Source organism: Molothrus aeneus, chromosome 6 (genome assembly GCF_037042795.1).
Source record: "Molothrus aeneus isolate 106 chromosome 6, BPBGC_Maene_1.0, whole genome shotgun sequence".
Classification (NCBI taxonomy): Eukaryota; Metazoa; Chordata; class Aves; order Passeriformes; family Icteridae; genus Molothrus; species Molothrus aeneus.
The window spans coordinates 3,001,409-3,020,596 of NC_089651.1; positions in this window are offsets into that span (position 1 = coordinate 3,001,409).

The following is a 19,188-nucleotide window of genomic DNA, read 5'->3' on the forward strand; positions in this document are numbered from 1 at the left end:
AAACAAATTCTAATTTCTAAGGTTATATTGCTCTGTCTGTCTGGTAGTAACTTTCTGCATTTTTTTTCACTTTAAAGATTTACCTTAGCTCAGCTATAAGAAGTGAACTAAAGAGTATAACAAGATCTTATGTATTTCAGCTACCATCCAAACTTGTAGACTAGATAGCAAAGGATTATCTGAAACTTGCTCACCACCTTTGTTTTATTTCCATTACACATACAATCCTGCAGATATTACAAAACATAATAAGGGACAAGGCTGGAGAATCACATTAAGATGCAATCTCATGAAAGGTTAAGACGCCACGAATGGAGATGCACTGTTTATTAAGGACTTGGGATCATAAATACAATTATTCACAAACAAAACCCATTCATCAAAAGTGAGCTGAGATTGAAACTGCGTTTCAGCGGAGCCCAGCTCTTCTGTGTAATGCTAATAAATACATCAATATATTGAATTTAGATTACAGTGGGAAGAGAAAGTCACAGACTATGGCAGGAGTGGGCTCAGTACCTTGTAACACTGCACCTGCCATTTTTTTGGTACAACCTTATTACAGAATAGATTTTACTTAGCGGGTTTCCTCTCAGACAGATTGTATTTGGCCTTGGTTGAAGATGATTAAAATCCAAGTTGCAAAATGGGACTCAGTGATGCCACAGCTACCTGATACAAGTGTGGTGCTAGGATTTAGCCTGGCTTTGCAGTGCAGGGGCTCCATGGGCAGTGTTGGCACGACCTCTGTGCACCCCTGGGATGGATGTTCTTACCAAGAAGGCAACTCTATTTCTCATACAGTGTTCCTGAAGAGAATAGAGAGAATAGGTGCAGAGCTGGCAAGGGAGACCCCTTTAAATCAATGCTCTTGAAGTAAGAAAAATATAGCAGTCTGCAAAGAATATCAGCAAGAATAAACTCTCAGTTTAAATGCACACATTTAGAAATAGCCTGATGCCTGCTTCTCAGAGACAGAGATCCTTTAATCATTAATATATATATATATATATACACATGTAAGCCTGGTCCACACCAAAACACTGTTTAAAAGGCTTGTTCTCATTTCAGTTATTGAAGTGTGGTTTGGCGTACTAGGTTATTTAAAAACTGAAGTCTCATTACTTCAATAACCCAAGAACTAGCTGACATCATTCCCTGGTCATCTGTAGCACACTGAGCTCATGGAAGTCAGTCAGTCTCTGTGTATTGCAGTTAATCTCAGAGGATGAGGCTAAAAATTATTGTTTTCTCCTGTGCAAAGAACTTGTGTCTCTAGTGCCACTTAATGATCCAGGGAATGTCAGAGCTAAATGGTCCTGGAGAATCCTCTGTGTCAAGAGTTCTGGCTGCTTAAATGGGAAATTTGCAGGTGGGGAATGCTTTGGAAAGGTCACAAGGGTGACTCAGACATTCTGGTGTACCACCTAGATGCCATTTAGCAGCAACTCTGCTAGGTTCTTCCACATTAAGAGCATTGTGTCTGCAAGGACAATAAAATTTAAAAGCCCCAAGTGTTGCCATTATATTTTCTGAAAAATCCCTTTGCCAGGATTTTTCTCCTGAGAAGCCTCAGAGGAAAAGAAAAACAATAATTATCTGCTGCTGTGGAATGCAACAGGTGCATCTTTGATTGGTCTCATGTGGTTGTTTCTAATTAATGACCAATCACAGTCAGCTGTCCTGGACTCTCTGGTCAGTCACAAGATTTTATTATCATTCCATTCCTTTCTTTGCTAGACTCCTTTCTTCTATTATTTAGTGTAGTTTTAATATATAACTTTATTTTAATATAATATATATCATAAAATAATAAACCAGCCTTCTGAACCATGGAGTCAAGATTCTCATCTCTTCCCTCATCCTGGGACCCCTGTGAGCACCACCACACCCAAGAGCTTCAGAAATGAGTTCTAGAGGGAGATGCCTGCATGCTGCAGACCCAGACACTCCAGCCTGCTTTCTTTTTGCTCAAACTTTAGTCACTCCAACTCCCAGGGGAAAATTCATGAGAAGAAACTCATCTGTCACACTGCACTTGACAGTCCTTGACTTAACTACTCGCACTGGCTTCTGTAGGAAAGCTAATGCTGCTTCTCAGGGCAAAGATGGGATTGCCAACAAAAGAACCAGAGAGCCACACAAGCTACTATGCACCTGACAGCTCCTTGAGAACCTGTGAAAGGATAAAACAGGAAGGAAGACATTCAAAGCTTCAAGAGTTTTGTAGCTAGTAAAATACAGAGTTTGTTATATTATACCTTGGATTGGGAGAAACTGTTTTAGGCCAGTGCAGCACTTGACAATACAAACAAAAATTGCAATTTCCCCTAGATAAATTATTGTTTTTGACTTCTGGAAAAAAGTACAAGATTTTGAAAGCCTCTGGTGCAATTTCTCAAAAAAAAAAAAAAAACAACAAAACAAAACCCCTGACTTTTCTTAAATTTATTCCTTTTCCTCCTTTGTTTCTCCTTATAAACGGTCCATGAACACAATTTTGACATCTTCAGCCACCACAACAGGAACATGTTCTGCAGAAAAAGAAGGGACCACAGCACAAATATTTAGTTAAGACCTGTAAAGCACCATATTTCACTTTCCCATCACATCTTCTGTATTGGCTTGTTTTATCTTAATAAAATTACTTAATTGTATTTGCTAGTGGGAAGTTATATTGCTATGATTTCTTGAGGACATCCTTTTTGCATTTTAATGCCAGTAAACAGAATTATTGATAGCAATGCTGATCAAGGCAGTGGCAAGTAGGGAATTGTTGAACCAAGAAATCTTACTTTAGTCTAGTGAGGTCTGACACTACATTATATCTCTGTGTTTACCTCAGGGATAACATTTCAGTAATAAATTGCTGGAACTCTGTAAATAGCATTTGTTAACAGGGTTTGGGGTAAATCTGAAGGATTTGTGATCTGCAATTTCATGTCAGCCATTTTTTCTGGTATGGTATTTGTAAATTTCTGTGAAAGCTTGGGAAAAAGTCCTACCATAAGCAAGCTGTATTTTATCTACTTATTTTCAGTAGTATTGTGCCTGAAAAAAGCACAATTCTTCTGACATGCACAAAAAGTAGCGCTAGGAATAAATAAAGTCAAAGTAGCCATTCTACTTTAAACAATCCAAATAAAGCCACCCTTGAGGTCCTGAGTCAAGACTGGGACATCTCACCGTAAAAAAATTGTGACTCTATTTAGGAAAATCCATGGAAGAGCACAAAAAATTATCAAAATTCTAGAAGAGAATAAATGCACACAGTAAAAAACAGGAAAACCTCTCAGTTTGGTCTAGACTATAGACAACAGAGGAGACAGCTGCAACTATTAAAGGTTGCCACAAAGAGGAAGAGAATATTATATATTATGTTATATATGAATATATATGTTACATATATTCATATTTATATGAATATATATGAATATATATGTTACATATATTCATATTTATATGAATATATATGTTACATATATTCATCTGGAGAAGGCCAAAAATCAATGGACAAGAACTTATGAATACACTTGGATGACATGTTAAAATAAAATTTTCCTAGCCATAAATATAAATAAATATAAAATAATTTAAATATTTCAAATACTTAAATTTGAATAAATTTGAACAAATTTAAATATTTCACAGAGAAAGGAGATGGATTCCACTACCAGAAGCTGTGAAAAACCATACAGGAGAACCACAGGGCCATGAGCAGCTGAGTAAAGACTACATAGCTTCCTGCAGTCCTTTCTGAGTCAATTTTGATTATGATTCAGTAATATGAACCTCTAAAATGAGATTCATCGGCAAAGGTGGGCTTAGGACATTGGCTACCCAACTCTTCTGTTGAGGGAAGCAAAGAGGACTGACACAAATAAGGAAAGAATGTGACAGGAGTGCATGGCTGTGCAGCAGCTGCTTGGGTTTTCCAGTACAAAGGTCCTGTCGTGAGTCTGCCTTGCAACAAGAAAGTACTTACTCAGTTACTTCTTCGAATTATCTGATATATTCAGTACCCAAAAATGCTCACAGTAGGCTCCCCAGTGGAGACAAAGTGCACTCAGAGGAAAAAGTAAATTATTCTGGGCATTACATACACCCCAAGTGGCAGTGACAAGTGAAATAACCTTCCTCTCTGGAAGAAGGAGGCAAACAATTGGAATAATTTTCTTCTTCCACCACTCTGAAGCCAGCTAGGAGCAGAGAGTAGCTCTAACCTTATTGCTGTGGGTATTTTACGGCAGCAGACTCCAAATATGACTATTGATTTTCCTGACAGAGGATTCATAAAAACTTTTGAAACCCAGATAGATTTAATCTACTGCATTTCTTAGAAAATCAGTTAGCACACTGAAAGCTGTTTGATTATTCAGACACAGTCTACCTTTGGCAAATCCTTAGTTCATTTTCTATCCTTTTTTCTTTATCTCTGTTTCTTTAATTACAACTTGTCTGGTGCATATCCCTCACCCACAGCAATTATAACAAGCCTGTAACAGCCTTCATTATCTCTTCCTTCAAGATCTCTTTTAAGTCCTTGCATTATGCTGAGGTCAGACTAATGACACCATCGTTGTCCAGATCATTATTTTACAGTGTCACACAAGGTTGGACATGATATGCATTAGAACTAAAAATAAACATGAGGAAATACAGTGGGTAGAGCTGCAAGAGGAATATCTGGCTGCAGCTGAAGGCCTTTCTAAAACTAAATTTTCATTCCCAATCCTTGAAACAAAAGGTACAAATGTCTCAAAATAATATGCAGGCAATAAGCAGTTAATAGGTATTTCCACTCTTAAAGAGAATAAATATTCATGCTGCAAAACCTCGAAATAGAAATTAAGTTCAAACATGCAATGTGCAAGATCAACCTCTGAGCAAACACTCCAAAATTTTTATGAGCTCAGAACACATCAATCAAATAACAAAGAAGGGGAATGACTGTTAAATAACAAAAAATTACTAAGAAATGCAAAAGTGGGTATAAAGACTGAACATAATGTAATGTCCATTTAGAAAAGCATGTCCTACTTATTACTTTTATAGCCCTGGTATTCCTACAGTAAAGATACTTTATAATAGAATTGGAAACATTATTACAGCTCAAGCAATGATGAGATGTCACTTAGTGTTTTACAAATAGATAAACTGAACTGAAGCAAGTACAAGGGCCTTTTTAGATGTTGATTGTTATTGAAACAATTTGCTTTGGAGCAGAAACTAAAAAATATTATCTGATTAGTCAATGAAAATTGAGGCTGAGAAGCAATACCTTTACTTACTTAAACATATTTCTATCATCAATACAAATGTAAATAGGTACAGAACTAAAAATAAATATAAAATTCACCAAGACATCAGAATAAGTTTCATAGCTTTTGGTGTCAATAGATGACATAGCCTTCCAGCAGAAAGGGGTATGGGAGACCCTGTCAGCAGGGCAGCAGGAAATGGGAGGGCAGATTTAGCATCACAATCTTCCATCCCTCAAGGGAAATACACAGCCTTGGTGGAATGAGCAGATCATCTGCTTTGAGAGAAAAACTTCCCACAGCAAGGAAGTCAGTGGGAATTCCAAAGGGGGGAGAAAAATAAAGTCAGTCCAATAATTTACAGTTACGCAAAAGCTTTTCAAATCCACATTAAACATGTTGGCAACTCCTTGTGAGTTAAGCATGTTTCTCCACTGAAAAGGTAACAAAATTTAAGGGACTCAGGTATTAGCTTAATGAGATGCCTGTCAGAATACTATGATTTCACAGAATATTTCGGGTTGGAAGGGATCTTTGGGGATCATCTAGAGCAAACCCCCTGCAGTGAGCAGAGACATCTTCAGCTGATTTGCTGCTTAGAGCCCTGGCCTTCAGCAGCCTGAGGTAGGAAATGCTAGTCATGATGACTGGACCAAAAGAAGCCCCTCCTCTGCCCTCAGACCCTTGTTATCTCTCTGTAAGCCTACAGGTCACTTTCCCCTCGACCCTTACCATTGGACTGCTTCCTAAAACTCCTGTACCCTATAAAAACCCCTACTTCTGCCCAGCTCGGCAGAAGAGCTGTCCCTGAGAGCCTTTGCAGAAGACTCCAATAAAGGACGTTGTTGTGGTGTTACATTTTAGTTAAATGGGTTGCTCTGTCCCACCCCTTGAAAATGTAGGGTTTGTTCCAAGCCTGTGATCCTCCCCTGCAGTATCATGGATCTGCAATCCCATTGGCCCAAGTCTGATTCTGTGCCCACTTTGAATGTCCCTGTTAACCTGTGGAGGGAGACCACAGAGGCTCTCCTGGCCCTTTGCTCTCCTGCCCCTTTTTCCCCTTGGCTCTCCCTCTCTCCCCCTCCATCCCCTTCCCCCTTCTCCCTCAGAAGCCAGGCTGCTCCTGGGAGTGGGACCCCCAGTAAATCCTCATCTAATGAGCACCCTCAGAAGCTGTGTGGAGTCTCCTTGCCTGCCTGCTGCTACCAGTGAACACACAGCTTAGGGGGTCCCCGGGGACCCCCAAAACAAACTGCATCTGGACATCTCTGTGGAACCTCACACAGCCTTCTCCTCTCTCTCCCTGTGTCTGCCAAAGGCACTTAGCAAAGAGCTGAAATCACAAATGAGCTGAGCTTGCTAAGGCTGCCTGTGGCTCTGGAGCCTGCCTGAGGGACCAGGACAGGTCATGCTTAATTGGACTTCTCTGTCTTGGACACCCACAGGGAGACCCCAAAACACCAGAGCCACCTCATAAGATACATGGCGGGGACAAGGATGAGATCTTCTGTATGGGTTCAGAAGAAAACTTTACTCAATAGAGGATCCAGGACAGAAGCCAAAGAACTCGGGTGCGCAGGGGTTATCTACAGGGGAGGCTCAGGGGCGGGTACAATTCTTTAACCAATAGGGAAAGGGATGGGGAGGACTAACAGGCGTGGTTTACAACACTCCAGCCAATCAGAAACACAAAAGGGAGGGGTTTAAACAATCCAATGGGATTTTGAGGGGCAGGGAATTGGCTAGAACAAGGGTTTGGTATAAGGTAGGATTGACAACTGCTGGGAGGAAGAACAGGGAACATTTGGGGTTAGGACTGGACAGGCGTGTGGGAAGATACAATTTGGGGTTAGACCAACAATGGAGAGGGAAGCAGAACAAACCATTAAAAGGAAAATTCACCACAACACCCCTTGTCCCATCTCAACAAGCCCTGCTGAATAGTTTGGACCCATCTTCCCTGTAAGATCCCTTTAGGTACCGGGAGCACCTCCAAGGTCTCCCAGAGCCCTCTCTCAGCCTGTCCCCATTACACAAGTGCTGCAGCCCTCAGGGAATCTTCTGGTCTGCTCGGGACTTGCTCCAACACATCCATGGTTGTGTTGGGGGCCACAAGGCCAGACACAGGACTGCAGCTGGGGCCTTACCAGAGTGGAAAAGACAGGGTGAATCCCCTCCCTGAATCTGCTGGTCACATTTCTTTTGATACAGCTCAAAATGCGGCTCTTGCCATTCTGTGCTGCAAGCACGCGTTGCCGTGTCATGTCCACCTTGTCAGCCCCCAAGTCCTTCCCAGCAGGGCCTCTCTGAATCCCTCCATCTGGTGGTGTTTTCAGGGGTCCCAGGATGAGGGAAGAGACGAGGATCTGACTCCATGTTTCAGAAGGCTGATTTATTATTTTATTATATATATTACATTAAAACTATACTAAAAGAATAGAAGAAAGGATTTCATCAGAAGGCTTGCAAGGAAAGGAGAAAAATGATAACAAAGGTTTGTGTCTCGGACAGAGTCTGAGCCAGCTGGGCTGTGATTGGCCATTAATTAAAAAAAACCAACATGGGCCAATCCCAGATGCACCTGTTGCATTCCACAGCAGCAGATAACCATTGGTTACATTTTGTTCCTGAGGCCTCTCAGCTTCTCAAGAGGAAAAATCCTAAGGAAAGGATTTCTCATAAAACAGGTCTGTGACACTCCACCCTCCAGCCTGTGTTAGTATGCCAAGGGCAGCTCCTCAGGGAGTCCTACTGACTAATTCTTTGCACAGGTGGAAGTTTCCTTTCTTAAAATTCCTTTCCTTTCTTAAAATTCAGGGTTCTGACTTTATTCTTTGCCTGGCCCATATCACTTAGGACTGCAGACTCCAGCAGTGATCCCCCCAGCCCAGGCTCCCTCCATTCTTGACATCACCAATCAGCTCAGGCTGGACCTCAGGTCCCATCTCACATCCCCTCTAGCAGGGCTATTACCTGGCTGAAGAAATTAAGATTTAGGGACACACCACTTGCCTACAGCACTTCAATGAAATAGATTTTAATTTTCACTTTAGTAGAGATTGACTGCTAAGACTAATTCACTGAATTTCTCTTTTCTCTCCCTAGAACGTGATATACCAGAGAGGAAGGATAGTGGGATAATGAAACCACACAGTAATTTACTACAATTCCAGTAAGAATGTTGAATTGTCAGGAAAAGGACTTCTTGCATGACACTTAAAATACCCTTAAAATACTTGATAAGATTGAGCTTCTAACAACTGGTTTAGATACTGAAGTTTCCAACTCAAATATAGTTATAAAAGGAAATTATGGGGAAAAAATTAATGCTTAAGAAGTAAAAGTACAATTGGCCATGATTTGTGTCTGAATGTGAATCTGGGGTGAAACATTGAAATGTGAATCTGGTTGAGCACATGTTTAAATCTTGTTCATAGTAGAGATCACTTTTTCATTTGTTTCAGTGCTGCTCTCAATAAGAATGCAATACTAACCTATCAGATGAAAGTCGGTGTGAACACATCAGTGTTAAGGGAGAAACATCAGCTTCTGCACAACCTGAGAAGGCACAACTTCACCTTGTGAATTTTTCAAGGACATCTCCAAGAGAAGATCATGGCCATGACAGCAATCACACACACATCAGGCACATTGTTGTCAGATTAATTTTCACCTTGTCTTCCTGGGAAAACGAATGCAAAAAATACTTACATCTTTAGTTAATGTTTTCATGGCAAAGGTCAATTATTTTTGTAAAATGAGATTTCATGATAACATGAAATGTTATGTGTATTTTATGGTGTTGTGCAGGAATTCCTTTTCCTGACAATTCAACATTCTTACTGAACTGTAGTAAATTCACAAGTAATTGAGCCTTAGGATAATATTAACATTATAACATCCATTCTTTGCTCTTTTAATAAACATACAGATTTCTCTGTTGGCTGAGTGAACACATTTGGCTTTCAAGATTTTCCTGTCTAGAAATGTCCATTGATTCTTCAGTCTATAATTCAGTGAACACCTTACACATACAGAAATAAAGTTGTCTTGCTGATTACAGAATCACAGACTTTTAATAGGAAAACTCTTTTCAATTTAGCTTCTGTGTACAAATAAAAGTCATCATTCCAGGTATATTAAGTGCAGATTTGGAAAAAAAAAGCTGTATGTGCATAAGCAAAATTACATTTTCTAATTACAGAAATGTACATAATTTAAGAGGTAATTGACCAACAAATGTGTGTGAATCTCTTTAACCCAACTGCATAAGTCATTTATAAAGTGGGAAAATAGCTAAGATAATAATTTGCAGAGGCAGTGAAAATAGTAATTAAGAACAGTTTGAATGTTTGCCTGCTTTCCTATGATATTTCCTTATAGCTGTCATAAGGGAACAGGAGAAGAGGAAAACTCTGCAACAAAATCTAAGCATGAAGTTACATTTAAGATTTCAGGCAGACACTTCTGCAGGAGGCTCAGAGATTTTCCCAGAAAGATTCAACTGCATAACCAGGTCCTTAGGGAATGTGTTTCGAGGCAAAATCTAGGAGCAACACAGCAGCCTCTCACCTTCATCACTAAGCCAACAGTGTACATAGTGCTAATGCTGTCACCTTTCCAATGAGGAAGAAACTCAAAGCCCTAACAAATCTGGACACTATGAATGTCACTGCTCTTTGCCTGGTAACGTGACAGCCATCAGCAGCTCTGCCTCTGCACTGCCAGGGAGTTTATCCATCAAAATCCAAACATCCTTAATTGGCAAACTCCCCTCTTCTGGTCTGAGGCACCACAGGATGTTTAAAAGCTACTGGCTCCAGCTCCACTTTAGTGATAAGAAAAAAAGTTTGATAGGTACCCTTCATATTTAACCAATGTCTCGTGTTTGAGGGGTTCCCAGATGAAGGCAGGAATGATGGATCTGACTCCATGTTCTCAGAAGGCTAATTTATTATTTTATGATACTATGTTATATTAAAGAATACTAAACTAAACTATACTAAAGAATACAGAAAAGATACTTACAGAAGGCTAAAAAGATAATAATGAAAAACTTGTGACTCTTTCCAGAGTCTCAACACAGCTTGACCCTGATCGGCCAATGAGTGAAAACAATTCACATGAAACCAATGAAACAATCTCCAACAAATTCCAAAGCAGCAAAACAGGAGAAGCAAATGAGATAATGATTGTTTTCCTTTTTCTCTGAGGCTTCTCAGCTTCCCAGGAGAAGAATCCTGGGCAAGGGGATTTTTCCAGAAAATATGACAGTGACACCAATGCCTTTTTGAAGTGCTATAAAACCCATACAATTGTTAGGACAGTTCCAAAATCTTCTAAACCTGGAAGATTGCAGGAATTGAATGTTTGCATCACACTTCTGTGAGCGCTGTTATCAGTCTCTCTCAAGGCATATGGGCTCTCTCAAGGAATATCAATTTGCAGCAAATGGAAAATCTCCAGATCAAATAGAAACATCAGTGTATCAAAAAAAGCCAAATTCAAGTCCAATTAGAATGTGACTTTGAGACCTGACTTCGCACGTGAACGTTTCTACCACTGGATATTCTTTCCATCTTGTTTCTCAAAGAAAGCTTTGAAAAACCTTGGGTTTGTCCCACTGTGGTACAGAATCACTTCTGAAATCTCAGAACAAAAATTCCTGGTGTGGAAGAGAGTCCCTGCACACAACTGTTTCAGATGTGGATTGAAAGCTGCATTTGCATGTCCTGCCACTCTGCCTTGGCATCTTTTTCCATGCTTGGTGTGCATGTCTGAACCCTAAGCACTCCCCCAGCAACACCCCAAGCGTTCCTCAGGCAGAAATCAAGGTGTAGTCACTCCTGCATATAACAGTAAAGCAATTCTGCACAAAACTTGTGGTGCTGCTTCACCTTTGTGCCTTTTCAAGACTATTACGAACAATGAATTCCCAGGAAGTTTCCTACACTTATAACTGAGTCCCCAGCTCTGCTGTGTGTTTATTTGGCTCACATACCCCATGGCAGCCATGCTTACAAGGTGTCCTATAAAGCAAAAATGCATTTTGTTAGCTACTGTTAGCTTTTAGTTCCCTCATTTATGTTTACATCTTTCAGCTGAATGTATAAACCTGTACTGAAGGGTAAAGAATAACCATCCCTAAGAATGGACCACAGCAAAAAAGAACAGTTTAAGGAATTGGCAGGGTTGGTGGGCATGGGGGAAAATATTCCAGCCTCATGAGAGAAACTACTGTGCAGGAACGTAGGCAAAACAATTCAATCCATACAGTACAAAGGGGAATTCTGCAGGTATGCAAGAAACAATATGTTCAGGTAGCCTGGGGTGAATCAGATGAACAATTTGGCATGGCAGGATGTGCTAACTCTATTATAAACCCTTATTTTATTTTTTATTTTTGAGACACATGAATCCTGCCCATGTGTTACCATTGTGTGCCCATACATATCCCTCTGAAAAAAATGCATTTTGTGCACATCTGTACTTAGATCTGAACACCAGTTCAGCCACCAGATAAAAAGTCTAAGTTATCCTTTGGAAAAACACTGGTAACCTTTAAAATGTAATTGCTTTTGCAAACTGACAACTAATTATCCAAAAGCGAAATGCACATTAGGCATTCAAATAATGAAATGTCAGTCAGTGTAATAGAACTGTCACTTTATTTTTTACTTTGAGAAATTATTTTAGTCTTAAAATCAATCTATATATGCATAGGCAAATGTATTTTGCAATTATGCTTATTCACATAAAATAAAATCTTACAAAGCTGTACTATTTCTACCTACAGACTGCGTGCTTGTGTCCTTCAACTAGCACTGGTATTTTTAAAGGTACAAATACCACTACTGCTGCAAGCTGCTTCAGCCCTGCATTTATTTTTAAGTGCCCTCTGCAGCATTTTGTTGCTTTCCAAGGGAATTTTCTGTCCACTGATGATTGCTAGAACACACTTACTTTACTGTGTAATGAACCTGGAAGCCAGACATCCTTATACAGAAACAAACTGTGATATTTTCTGAAAAATCCCTTTGCCTGGATTTCTTCTCCTTCAAAGTTGAGAAGCCTCAGAGAAAAATGAAAACAATAATTATCTGATTGCTTCTCCCTTTTTTTGCTTTGGAATGCAGTCAGGAGATTGTTTATCCAATTGTTTATCCAACAGGTGATTGTTTGATTGGTTTCATGTGAATTGAGTCAATGACCAATCACCATCCAGCTGTGTTGGGACTCTGGAAGCAGCCACGGGTTTTTATTGTCATTCTTTGTAGCCTTCTGTCTGTATCCTTTCTCTATTCTTTAGTACAGTTCTAGCATAATATAATATAACATAATATAATATAATATAATATAATATAATATAATATAATATAATATAATATAATATAATATAATATAATATAATATAAGCCTTCTAAGAACATGGAGTCAGACTCTCAATTCCTCCTTTGTCCTGGGGACCCAGCAAATGACACAAATGGTGACCTCAGACGTTGGCTGTAGCCTGGGCTGAAGAACAGACCCACAACAAACCGTGTTAATGTTAGGATTGTGAAGTCTGAAAACATGGTTCACCACCAAGCTGCAAAAATTAGTTATCTCAAGGATGTGTTCCATTTCCCTAAATAATCACAGTTAGATTTTGTACAAGGCAAGATAAGGGAATGTTTACTTAAAACATAAGTTTTTAGCAGTGATAAGGGAAGTGATAAGTGCATAGTCAAGACTGTTTGGTAGCATCTCCCCTAGACATCTTCACATCAGATTCCCTAAGATCCCGGCCAGCTCTGAGGCCACCACACCTGCAGCCTCCTCACAGGTGCTCAGGGAGGCTGCCTCAGGGAGGGGAGTGATATTGTCTGAAAAATCCCTTCGCCAGGATTTCTTCTCCTGGGAAGCTGGGAAGCTTCAGCTCCTCCCTGTTTTGCTGCTTTGGAATGTGATTTGGAGAATTGTTTACCCAGCCTGTGAATTGTTTTAACTTAATGAGCAATCCCAGTCCAGCTGTGTCGGGACTCTGGTCAGTCACGGGTTTTTATTATTCATTCTTGTCTAGCCTTCTGTCTGTATCCTTTCTCTTTCTTTACTATAGTTTTAGTATAGCGTTCATTGATATAATATCATAAAATAATAAATTAGCCTTCTGAGAACAGGGAGTCAGATTCTCACCTCTCACCTGGTCCTGGGGACCCTCACAAGCACCACAGGGGAGCATGTCCCAGTTACAGATGCCTTGGTGCAGCTGCTAAACCCTGTCAGGGGGCCCAAGGAGAGCAGATGCTCCAGCCTTCCTCCTCCTTGTCCCTTCAGGGCACAAAGGATGCTTCTCCCCCTTGTGTTTCACTTTACAGACTCACTCCCTGAGCCAGGGCATGCCTATGGCACATGGAAACACACAAGACACAGTCTTCTCTACTTCAAATGATCAAAAAAAATATTAAGCATGGCAGTGCAAATAGTGCAACTAAGAATGCACTCCTTTGAGTACTGTGACATTTGTACCCCAGAACAACTGATTTTTAGAGACCCCTAAGTACATCACATATGTGTAGGAATAAACACATGTGTTTATTTATGTGTCTGCTGTAGATTCACATACTGCCTGTGTATATTCAGATTCACATAGATTGATACAGATTAAAGCAATTACAGTATTTTCCAAAGCCCATAAGTATGTTTTATACCTATGTGTATATAAATACTCACCTACATGTACCTGGCACACAGATCTGTAACTTTATCCTAACTCAGACATTTTAGTTTAGCCCTATATTTTACAGGAAAAACAGAAATAGGTAGTTTAACTCCAGAAATAGGTAGTTTAACTCCTTTCACCCCTCTTATTAATTTTTCATTACAACAGCTCCTCAGTCAATTAAAAACCCAAGAATTATTAATTTCTCCATCTCCATGTATATGCAAATTACTGAACTTCTTTATTTAGTATATATAGCTCTAGTTTAATGAGCTCACAATGAGACTGATTTATAACATGCAAGAAATAAAAAAAGAAATTGCCTTATAGTTGTGAAAACTGATAACATCGTTCATTCTTTAGGTACCCTGCAGATGCAGGCACTACTTTTTAATCATCCTGATGAAGATGTCTGTAAGAGTTCACTGAGCATCTCTCCCTCTCCAGGTATCTGTGTCTGATACCAAGGAAAAGCAGCACAGCAAGAGCCACAGTCACACCATGCCACAGGGGTGGGTGCACATCTGAGAACCAGAGCTGTAATCACAGAGCACATGCAGTTTATGTATGGGAACAGATGCAGGAAAGTGTCATTCTGATCTCCTCACAAGGACAATATTTGGAGTTGGCTTCAACTTTGATATTTCCCATCTTGTTCTGGTGCTTAAATGTACACCCTTCCTTCTTTGTTGGATAACTGCACATAAATCACAGTTATGCTTTTCTTTTATAATGGAAGTTATGATTTTCTTTTTTATTCTGGAAGAAATAATTCACATAATTCCAGAAAACATTCACATAATAAAATGTAGTATTAATAAATATTAATGATGAAGGCTTGAAACCTATTTTGATGAGCATTTGTGCCTGCAACATGCAGCAAGGCAAACATCTGTTGTAGATAACACAAGGGAGGTAGAAATATGACCATTCAGTTTGCAAAACAGAAATTTTAGTGCTGATTTTTGAGCTATTCATCAAGCTTGTTTTTTCAGAAATAGAATAGGAAAAAGAGCAAGAGTGGCTGGGTAAACATCCCCTCTCTGCTTCCTCTGTGAACAGACAGAGCCAGCTCACACATTTTAAATATCCACAGAGCCAGTTGTTATGAAGAGTGTGCTTTGATGCTGTGTTGATATCTCTGTGATTATCTGAGTCATTTGCATGGCAAAGGAAAGAGCAAGGAACACTCTCCTGTATTATTGCATGGTAAAATGGGAAGATGGAGCAGCCATGAAGCAGATATTCTCACTGAGCTCCTTTGCCCTCCCCCTCACCTTCCCACGCACATTCCCAAGATTCAGGTACATAACAGTGCTATTTTAGAGATGACTGAGCTGTGACTAGTTCATAGCAGGCTTTTTCAGTGAACCAATTTTAATTTTTAGTAATACTAAGCAGAGCTATCATAAACAGAAAGAATCATTTTGTGATGACAGCAATGAATTTCTTGCCATTTCCTCTGTCACAGTAAGGAAATGGGAAATACATCCAAAAAACATTTTCTTCTGCATATTCATCATCACTAGATCATATTTTATTGCTATTATATGAACACTGTACTGAGATACTTGTGCTTAGAGAACACCTTCTCATTTTTGCAATTTCCCTTTTATAACTCTAAAATTCCAGCTAATTTCTGCCTCGTTACTTTAATATAATTCCTCACTGATGAGAATCTTAGGAGAAGGGACACATTTTATGACTTCAGGTCTTCTTCCTGAAAAGATTGAAAAAATATGTATGAAAGCAATTGAGTCCAACAGAAAAAGGACAGGCATTAAAGGCTCAGCCCAGATCTATTTATTTTTAAAGATTTTTCTCCTCTATGCCACTGAAGGACCAAAGGAAACAAAAAAGAAACTTCATATATCGGATAAAAAAAATTAATAAAAATAAGAACCTCGTATGAGATTGATTTTGATTTTTCTTAGTAGAACCACCAGCTTCTCCTAGGGATAAAAGAGCAAAGGTGAGGATATATGTTAAAATTAACCTGATATGAGACTCAGAACTTTTTCAACAGATAACCACAGAACTAGTTTCAGACTTGAAAAAATATTTAGGTGTAATCACTACCACAAAATTAACCCAAAGTAGAAAAATTAACATAAAACCAACAAAACAAGCTAAACTCATTTCTGAACACCATAGTCCTTCCTCATTCACAATATGCAATTAATTCTCTCCTGCCAGTTATACCCCCAGCATCATCCCATATTGAGCTTTCTTGGCACTAGAAGTCACTCAGAGCCAATTAATATTCCACTATCCTTTCCTCAGGACTGTGTGCTTTCTGTGTTTTTATGCACACAAGGAGCAGCTGTCAGATCCACCTTTCAGCAGCTTAACAAGCACTCAGATGTTCTCTCCAGGTTCAGTAGCTGCTCACAGTAAGGCAGCTTTCAATCCAGTCAGGGGGTTGAACTCTTGCTTCTTCCCTGGCAGTAGCCTTGTAAAATTACCTCAGCTGGAAGTCAGCCCCCACTCCCTGAATTTTCATCTCTGCCTTTAAGTAACGGATTGTGTGGAAGACTGTGCAGCAGCTTCTGAAAGTGATTTCAGGACAAATGGGAAATTCATGGTCTCCAGTCTCTCAGTTAGTTGATGAATGTCAGGGGTCATCTAATAACAGCACGATCAACAGTTTCAGCACCACCGCTGTGCAACCAACACCTGCTTCTTAGGAGATGAAGTGCAGAGAAGTACTGTCATGGCTAAAGTGAAGTACTGTCATGGCTAAAGTGAAGTGCTGTCATGGCTAAAGTGAAGTACTGTCATGGCTAAACACTTTCATGGATCAGGGGAATGGGGAGGAAGCAGGAAGGCAAGAGATCAGAAGTTTCACAGTGCCTCTCACCATAGCTCTGTGCCAAGTACTTGACGCCAGCCGGGGTCTGTGTACAAATCACCAACAGGACAGGACTGCTGGGAACGTGCCTTGAGCTGCTTTATTTTCCAGCATCGCTCTCATTCCATGGTTATTATGACAGTGGGAAGATGCCACCAGCTCACAGCCCAGGCAGCAGACCAAGAATTTAATTTAACCAATCCCACAAAGCAAAAGCACATTGACAGTAGTTCCATCCAACCTCTATAAGCACGGGTACCTTTGGTTAAACAATGCTTGCTGATTTCACATACAATACCTGCTTGTGAGCCTTAAAACACAATGCACAGAGCTCCATTATTAAGCTTCAAACTGCCTAATATCCCACTAGATAAACTTTTCTGTAGCTTAGAGTTACTCTAGACAATTAATACACAGACCATTGTTCTATTTGTCCTTGCTTTTCTACTTTTTAAATAATTTTTCTGCTGACCAATCTCATGGCTGCTGCTTAGCTCTAATCCCAGTTCTGCTGTTTCTGAGGCCTGCCTTTTTCAGCTTTCCCAAAACCCTCTGATTTTATAGATTCCCACAATACTCAGTGCTGGATGAACCCTAGTGCAGAAACAGAGGAAGCAGGATTTAGAGTGAGTCTACTCACCCAAAATCTCGGGAAAGAAACTCCCTATCAGATGAGTTCTGCAGATTACATACAGGAGGAAATGGAATTATAACAGGTTATGCTGCCTTTTCCAGAACTGTGCTCACATGCAGTTTCCCTGGGGGTTTTTTGGCCCTGCTAGCAAATGTCATCCTTGGAAGCACATGAGTAGAAACAGATGGATCCCCCTGTGAGCACCTTGCTAAGATAACCCCCACAAAGAAACCATTCCATGTCCTGTGGTAAACTATAATTGCTGAACTTCCAGCTGATAGCATTTCTTCCCCAGGGCTCTGTGTTTGTAACACTGCACATATTAGGAGTGAGAGCAGCTGAGCTGACACCTACAGCCTGTGGGAAAGAACCTTCAGTTTGCACATCCTTTTCAACCATTTCAAGCCAAGACACTGACCCACAGTTACAAGGAATAACAGCTGTGGAACTTCTCCTTGAAAATGCTACAGCTAAAATAAAGCTGCCAAGGTGTCCTGATATAGGCCATTCTTGTTTCTTACACAGAACACTGTCATAAAACTAAATGCTGCAATAGGAGCAGACAGCATGCCAAGCAGGCACTGCTGATCTGAAATGTATCCAAAATAACTAAACCTCCTGAGCCTGGAAATTCTGGCTGGAAATTCCATTACAATAAACTTTCCAGCACTGGCACTCTGGGATTTGGAAAGTCATCTGTTCTCTTGGTCTTGTTAATTCCTTGATTTGACCTCGCTTTTGTGTTCAGCCCTAAATAAGTCAGATTCTACTCAATTGCAGTTCTGAACTAGAGAATATTTCCCTGCTCAGCTGAATGGTGTTCCATCACAGTAAAATAAAAAAAAAGGCTACAAAGATGAGGCACAGGTTTTTTTCCTTTTTTTTTTTCCTTTTTTTTTGGGGGGGGGGGGAACCAAAGTTTGCTATGCCTATTTTTTTATTACTACTCCATTTTTCTAGAAATCTTCTTAGACTGGGAGAATACTACCAGTTACCTGCCTATATGTGAAAGCTCATCACAAAAACAGAAGAAATAATTTAGGACCAAAAACAGCCCCCCCAAAAATTGCCACATCTGCAGAAGACAATTCCACCAATAAACCTGTTCTGGTGCAGGTATAGCAGGCAGAATTTTTTTTCCAAGCAAAATACAGCTGGACCTTGACTAATCCTTCACATTGAAATGAAGTTGTATTTTTGTACCTGGGAAAACTCTAATAAGTGTAGTCAAAGAAACTATGCTGATAGAGAAGGGAAATTAATCCTGTATTCACATGTCTTGGACTGGTTCCTCAGTATTTGCCATTTAGAATTCACTTCTATTTTTCCTGTCCAGCACAGCAATCACTGCCAGTCTCAGTCACAGGTGCATTGACAGATTACTAAAAGATGCTGAGGACCAGCCCTAAGTTCATTTATGAGTTCAGTTCTGTTATCAGAAGGATAGTATCAGGTTTTTTTGTCCCTATCTAGTTTTCTTCCTTGATTTTCAATTTCTCAGAAGGGGATTCTCAGACTTCCACATTTGTCCTTTCCTTACTGGAAGCCTCCTCAGAGAAGATGAGGCATTATCAGATGTTATCATGTGGGAATCACTGATCTCTTAAATCTCTGTAGTCTTGACACTGTTATATATTAAAAGATAAATGTAAATAATAGCTTTTAACAGTAGTGATACGTAAGAAGAAAATATGATCTAGCAAATTTAAAAACGTAGTTTAATTCCTGTATACCATTAGAT